At 51.8% G+C, this 7,464-nt stretch overlaps 1 long non-coding RNA gene across 1 annotated transcript; it reads left to right on the plus strand.

Moving 5' to 3' along the window:
* The first annotated feature begins 934 nt into the window (after positions 1-934).
* On the plus strand, positions 935-5,310 carry LOC113186006 (uncharacterized). Its single transcript, XR_003301210.2, has 3 exons — positions 935-1,074; positions 1,709-2,270; positions 4,353-5,310. It is a non-coding gene; the product is annotated as an uncharacterized LOC113186006 (long non-coding RNA).
* The last annotated feature ends 2,154 nt before the right edge of the window (positions 5,311-7,464 follow it).

Consider the following 7,464-nt stretch of genomic DNA (forward strand, 5'->3'; position numbering starts at 1 on the left):
ATGCTGTTCTCCTGGCAAAACCTGGAGCCCTGTTTTCTTTTTCTTAACCACTGAGTCACATCCCAGCCCCCTTTTGCATTTTATTTAGAGACAAGGCCTCACTGAGTTGCTTAATTTCTCACTGTTGTTGAGGTTGGCTTTGAACTTGAGATCCTCCTGTCTCAGCCTCCTTGCCGCTGGGATTACAGGCGTGTGCCATGGAGCCTGGTTTCAAAGGTGGATCCTAAACTCTTTATGTCTTTTAAGAGTCAAACAATGAGCGACCTGGGCAAGAGCCCGGGTTTGTAGGCTTGACTCTCAGCTGTCAGTACATAGTCCATGCTGCCCACGTTTTAAGACATGACGTTTAGCTGCCCTGCACTGATTTGCCACTCACGATGGCAAGAGCAGGCAAGACTGATGTTAGAGCAGATCTCCAAACACACAGGCACACACATATGCATGCAATTGCACAAAGGCACACATGTTCACATGGCATTCACACTCATGTACTCACAAGGTACACATTCGCTGAATGTCTAGCAACTCACACATGTGCCTTTATAACATGCACACATACACAAGTGGGCACAGGCACACACACACGTGTGCACACACACTCATGCCCACACATGCAGACTGTAGAGCTCAGCCCCCACTGGCCGTGGCTGGACGCTCTGTCAGGTGTCCAGAACACAAGGCCACTCCTGTTCCAGCTGGCTCTGGTCCTGTCACCTGTCCCTAGCTCAATTTACCTCTGTCGGCTAAATGCAGCTGTTGGGAGCAGCTCTGCCACTCTGTGTTTTCTTCTGTGTCTTTGGGGACCGCCAGGTGGTTTACGTGTCAACACTGAGTATTCTATTCCCTTCTGATGTGTCTGCTCCGACTTCCTTTCCTCCCAGTTTGGAGTCTCATCTATAAATTGTGGTGCTGCCAACGCTCAGAGGTGTCTACTTCTGGCCGTTTCCTTCCCTCCTTCCCCTAGACCAGTCTGATGAAAACGCCGGCCTCTCCCCAGGCAGATGGATCTCGACACTCAAGCAGGGGACTTTGAAAAGTCTGAATTCCTTAATCCAGCATATTCAGAGCCCTCAGGTAAAATCCCAGCTCTGGTGCTCTCCTCTGGTAAAGGAGATGGGCCTCTTCGTCCTGCAGAGGACAGAGGGAACCCAATGGGAACTGACACAGCGACCTCGCCACATTGGTGCCTCTAGTGCACAAAGGGACAGCGGCTCTCACTGTCCCCCCATCCACAGTTTGTCCCTTGTGGCAGAGCCAGGGGATGGCTGAGATGGGGGAATGCTCGGGAACGGTGGCAGGGTAAGCTCACCTTCAACCTACAGTCTTCAGTAGTTGCTTGACCTATGCTCAGAGGGGGGACTGGGCAAGGGGAAGCCTTGGCCTCTCATACAGAGGACTCAGCTCTGGCCTGGGTCTGACTCCTCAGTCACCATCACCATTGTTGGTAGAGGAAGTGCAGGATCCTGCTGCTTCTGGAGAATGTCCCTGAGGTGCCACTCCCTGGCCACGTGGTCTCTAGCATATTCTTTCTAAGCTGTCCTTAGAGTTTGTGCCTTTAGGAAACCTCCTGGTTGGTCCACCCTTTTGTCAGGTTCTGGGCCATGGAGTGAGGACCCCAGGGTCAGGCTGGGCAGATTCCAAGGACACCTGGGCCTGGGGTAGACCTGCCGCTCAGTGATGACACTGTTTTGTATCTGTCCCTTCTCAGACACCTGCAGGACTGCCTACTGCCACAAAACTGCAGAGCGAAACCCGAATCCCTCAGCACCCCCAGACCCCCAGGGACCGGACGGCCTGGCCTTCCGTCTCCTCCTTGCTCCCCGGAGGCCAGAGCCCTCGGGCCCCATGCTGGCCCGACAGTGTCTCGCAGGCCACAGCTCTGTTTGGGGACCCCCTGAGCTCATCTGAGGGCCACGGCAGTGTCTCTGCCCGGCTTCTGGAACCTGCGTCACTTGTCTGAGGACTTCTGAGGCTGCCAGGAAGGAGGGTGGCCTCGCTGACAACGAAGCCCTCCATGTACCAGCACCAGGGCCTTTGGGGGGTGACCGAGGGGAGCTGGTGTGTCCGTGCCCAGGGCCCTTGCCCTTCCATGGATATCTGGGGGCTGGGTGCTCCAGGTACCCTCGGTGCCCGTGGGCTTGACGCACTCCCACCCTTGGTAGGCGGCCCCTCCCTCTCACCCCCCCACTCCCTACGGAGTCCCCCTCACCTCTAGGAAACCACTTGCCTGTAAATCTTTGCCTGTGAACTTCTGGGGACCCGAAAGCAAGGTAGGCCCCAGGGGAAACCCTTGTCCCTCAGCCAAGTCTACACCACAGTCTCTCAATTCCTGCGTCAGTGGGACCCCACCTGGGCTGTGGGGGAGTATCAATAGCCAAGACTCATGCCACACATGGTGGCACCTCCTAACTCAGCCAATCCTTGCAGGTGGGATGGACCGGGTGGGAAGGGTCCCGCTGTTACCATCACACACACCAGGAAAACGAGGCCCAGAGGGGGCCTTGTCTCAGGCTCCACCCCTAGGAAGCAACAGAGTGAGGACATTGGAGAATTCGCATCTAAGTTTGTGGAGACAAAGCCCCAGGACAGCCGGGTGGTTAGCATGCATGCCAGCCTGCTGCTGGGCCAGCTTTGGGTCACTTGGCCTTTGCATTTTGGATCACTCTATCAAGCAAGGCTGGTGCCCAGCATGACCTCGGGCTCAAGGCTCTCAATAAACGACCTCCTTAAATCAAACCGCTGCCCTCTGGGTGCTTCTCATAGCACCCTGTCCCTTCTTACAAGCCGTGTTTATTTTTATTTTGTTGTTTACTTGTTTCTTTTATGGCCTGTCTGCTGGGTATGACAGACAGTAAGCCACAGGAGAGCGGGGTCCTGCTGACTGCGATTCTGCTACAGCCCTGGCACCAGCCCCAGCCCCTGGCAAATGGTGACGTTCCAAAGTATCTGTTAACAAATGAACGACTGAGTGAACAGTCAAAGGGACCTGGGCCCGCTCAGCTGTGAGAGGGTCTGAGCTGGGTCACCTCGTCTGTGACCTGGTTCCCCGCTTAGAATATGGCTCAGAGGCAGACACCTTGCCCAGGTCTCATGCAAATTAATAGCAGAGAGTCATTTCCAAATGGAGGCTTTATGGAAGGTGCCCCCAGATTTTAGCTCTATCATTCTAGGGGCCAGACTCTCAGATTCCCCGTTGAAAAACAACAGCTGTGAATACTGAATGAGACTCCAACACTGAGATTCTTTGATCGGGTGGTACATGTATAAATTTCAATAATAATGGGGATGCATTCATCAGACCTATCAATCATCACCCCCTCTGCTGCTGAGACATCTCTCAATGTCAGACGCACTTCTATCAGACTTATTCTCTGGAATCCAGGGGCCCGTGGTCCCCACAGTGGGGCAATCCCCTTCCTCTCTCAGGTCTCAGTTTCCTTCTCCTCAACAGGAAGGGGGATTTGGGTGCATGGACTTGCTTTACTTGTCTGGGTTTCAGAACTCCAAGTACCAAGCTGTTGCATTGTGAAACCTATTCTCTGCTCTCAGTGCACAAAGCTGCCTATCTAACTAGGACTCTCCTCTCCTAAAAATGACTGTAATGGCCATCTTTTGTCTGGCGGATGGAGCATCCATTCATTCCAGGACATTGACACCTTGCTTGGTCTGGTCTGGGAATCCTTCTTGCTCCCTCTGTGGTCCATCCTGGGGGGAGTCCTGTTATCCTTTTCTCACCTGTCCTGCCTCTACTCCTGCTGTCCCCTGGAGCCCTCTGCCTCTCCCCACCCTGTTCATACCGAGTGCCTGGGAACGTCCCTGGTGACCCAGGCTGTGCTCCAAGGCAGTGCTCTGTCTTCCTGCCTGGGATCCTGAGGAAGGCTTAGGGCACACGGTGATATCTGAGTGGCTCATTAATAGCAAACACAGAGAATTAAGACGGGGAGACAATGTGATAACAAGAGAGAAGGAGGAGATTTCAGGTTGTGGACACAGCAGTCCACAGTGACCTCTGGGAGGGTCAGAGTAGAGGTCAGAGAGGAAGAATCTCAAGCTTGGCAGTTTAGGAATTCAGCACGTTTGCCTCATGGCCACCTCTGAGATTTTTTACTGGGGTTCACTGGACAGGCTCTTGGCCAATGCTGTGGTTTGAATGAATCCCCCCCCCCAAATTCATCCATGTGCACCCAGTGCACCTCCAGTTGGAGGTGGGGCCAAATGGGAGGCATTTAGGTCCTGAGGGCTCTGCCCTCATGGATGAATTAATATGCAGGTAGTTTTGTTATAATAGCAAATTCTGCCCCGTCTTGCCCCCTTTTGCCCCCTCTTGCCCTCTCTTGTTCTCTCTTGCCTAGGTGATGCCTTCCACCATGTCTTGATGCAGCAGGAAGGCCCTCACCAGAGGCAGTCTTTCCATCTTGGACTTCCAGGCCTCCAGAACTGTGAGCCACACAGATTTCTATTCTTTACAAGCATCCAATCTGTGATATTCTATTACAGCAGCACAAACTGTCACTGAGGGACGGACTTATAAGACATCCATAAACATGGAGCTACAATAAGAAGTCAAGGGAATCATGTGCTGAGAAGAAAATGGGAACTAACATAAGTTGGACAGCTGCCGTGCGCTGGACACTGTCTTCACTCCTTTTGTGGTGGAATGTGCTTCCAAAGATACCTATGACAGTATCCCGTCCCACGTGCTCTGTGCAGTGTGTGTGACCACGTCACTTTCTCATTAGGAGGAAGTGTGTATTTCTCTTCCCCTTGATTCTGGACTGACTGGGCTTTGACAGACAGGTCGCATGCTCACGTCCAGCTGTGAGGGCTGTTCACTTGGACCATCAGAGACCATGTTGTGAGGAAGCCTGAGCTTCTCCCCAGGAGAGAGGCCACAGAGAGGAACCCCAATGTGTCAGTCACATGTACAGAATTGGGCTGGACTGGAAAGTCCAGTCAGGAACTGAACTCCAAAGAGGCATCTCCTGGACCACAACCTCCCAGGCCTGAATCCCCAAGTCACAAAACTGTGAACAAACAAATGGCTGCTTTTATAAGCCATTATGTGTTGGGGTGGCTTGCTAGATTGCAATGGGAGACCCCAGGGAGTATCCTCTCTGTAAGGTAGAGGCCCTCCTTTGAGGAGACCTTACCATCTCTGTAAGGAGACAGGACTGGAGAGGTGACATGACTAGTCCATCCTCACATGGGAAACCCATGACAGAAGCAGGATTCAAACTGGGCCTCTGTGACCTCGACCTCCTGCAGGGTCCTTGGGTCACAGTGCTCTCGAGAGCAGAGGAGGGGACCTGCATGCTGCAGAGACTCCCTCCAGGAAGGGTCACTGAGGGAGGAAGGGTGGGAGGGAGGTTTCTCCTCTTCTCCCCTTTTGTCCCTGTGAAGTGCTACCTATACTTCCTCTCCCCAAATGAACAAATAAAGGTAACACTTTTATTGACAAGAGAAGAATCATGATACGTGTGAATGTTCCAGCAGGAGCAGAAAAAAATTAGAGGTTGCTTCCCAGAACAGTGGTATTTGGGCCTGGCTTAGAATTCTGTGGGTCCCACCCTCAGCTGCACTTGAGTGTCAGGGTTTTCAGGGCTCCCCATGCGGGGCCCCGCCCAGAGGGGCCCTGTTAATTGGGCTGGGGCTTCAGGAGCTTTATAGAGCTCCCTAGGTGGTTTCCCATGTGTGCTCAGGTTGAGAGCCTCCTGCCTGCGGGGGCCAGGGTTCCGCCAGGCAGTAAAGGGCTGGGAGGGGACGGAGCGAGCTGCTCTGGGGGAGCGCATGATCAAAGACGGGGCTGAAGTAGATGATTTGTGTAGAAAACATGAAAAAGAATTGCTTTGGGGGTGTCGATGCTTAAACGGAACAGAACAAAGCAGAACAAAACGACGCCGAGTGGCCCTGCTTTCTGTGCCCTCTTGTGTATGATTGTGGAGTCAATTCACAGACATGCTCAACCTCCACGCTAAATTGATCAACCTCAGAAGGAACTAATTGGAGGGCTGGTAATAAGCAGGTTTGGTTACAGGGAGAAACGATCCGCAGTGCAGAATCCCACACCACACGGGAACAGCGTTTCCAAGTCCCGGGTTTCCACTGGGATCCTCCTCCGTCACCCGCCGTGGCCTGGACAGTCTCAGGCTGCTGCAAGTGCCCGGGCGGGCCTCCCTTAGGAAGCCAGGTTCAGCAGATGGTGACCCCAAGGGACTTTCCTTGAGCTCCCGCCTGGGAAAAAAAGATCCCGTGTAGGCCAGGCTCAGCCCACCAGCCCAGCAGGACCCAGGCCTTCTGGAGGGGCCGCCGCCTTGGCCAAGGATCCTGGCCCAGATTTGGCTGTAGTCGGTTGCCTGTGTAGCTGTTAAGAAGCTTCCAGAAGATCGACCAGTGGCTATCAGACATTGGGGTGTCAAAATCACTGAAAGGCAACTAGGGAAGACAGAGAAGAGGGTCTGGGGTTTGTCTGGTGGTCATGTTCCCCAGGTAATTTGGGGACATCAAGGTGGAGAACCATCGCCTCGGAGTGACAGATCTGCAACTCGAGGAGTGAAACGCACTGTCCTCTGGGCCACGCTCCAGAGATTCTGATGTCATCAGTCTGGATGACAGAATCACCCCGACACGCAGAGTCACAGTCACCCAGGCGATTCTCATGTGCAGCTGAGTTTGAGAATCCACTGGATCAGGGGAATGTAGAAACAGATGCGGGCACATGTGGAATTTCAGGGTGCGACAAAAAGAGAAATCTTTAAGAGTGGTGAAGGGCGAAGTTTCAGCGAGGAGGCTGGAACTGGGGCTGGGACTTAGAGGTAGAGTGCTCACCTCCTAGTGGAAGGCACCGGGTTTGATCCTCAGCACCACGTAAAAATAAACAAATAAAGGCATTGTGTCCAATTACAACTAAGAAATAAATATTAAAAAAAAGTGGCTGGAACCACTGGCTACGCTTTTGAAAAGAAATACCCTGAGGTCTTTCTTCAGGTTACAAATGAGATAAATTCTAGATGATTAAAGATATAAATGTGAAGGCCAAATTTCAAAACTGCCATGTAGAAAAATATTTGCTTAATTAGAGGGTCAGGAAAGCCTTTCAAAACATGACATGAAGCCCACAAGTCAGAAAGAAAAGGATTGACAGCCATGCCCCAAATTGGAAACTCTACTTGGTTAAATAAACAAACAACAAAGATAAAGGACCCAAGACCCACAAGGAGAAAACATCTGTAACCTATGTAATAGATCAAGGGTTAGTGTCCATAAGGTATTAGCTATGCTTACACATTAATAAGAAAAGGACGAGGACTTGATAAACATGTGCTGATGATATGAAAGGAGAATTCTCAGAAGAAGAAATACAGAAAAATATAGATTTACATGCAACGAAATATACAAAATGATGTTCAGCTCCATTAATAATTGAAGAAGCATAAATTATATAATAGATATTTTCACCTATCTGGT

Source organism: Urocitellus parryii, chromosome 4 (assembly GCF_045843805.1).
Source record: "Urocitellus parryii isolate mUroPar1 chromosome 4, mUroPar1.hap1, whole genome shotgun sequence".
NCBI classification, from domain to species: Eukaryota; Metazoa; Chordata; class Mammalia; order Rodentia; family Sciuridae; genus Urocitellus; species Urocitellus parryii.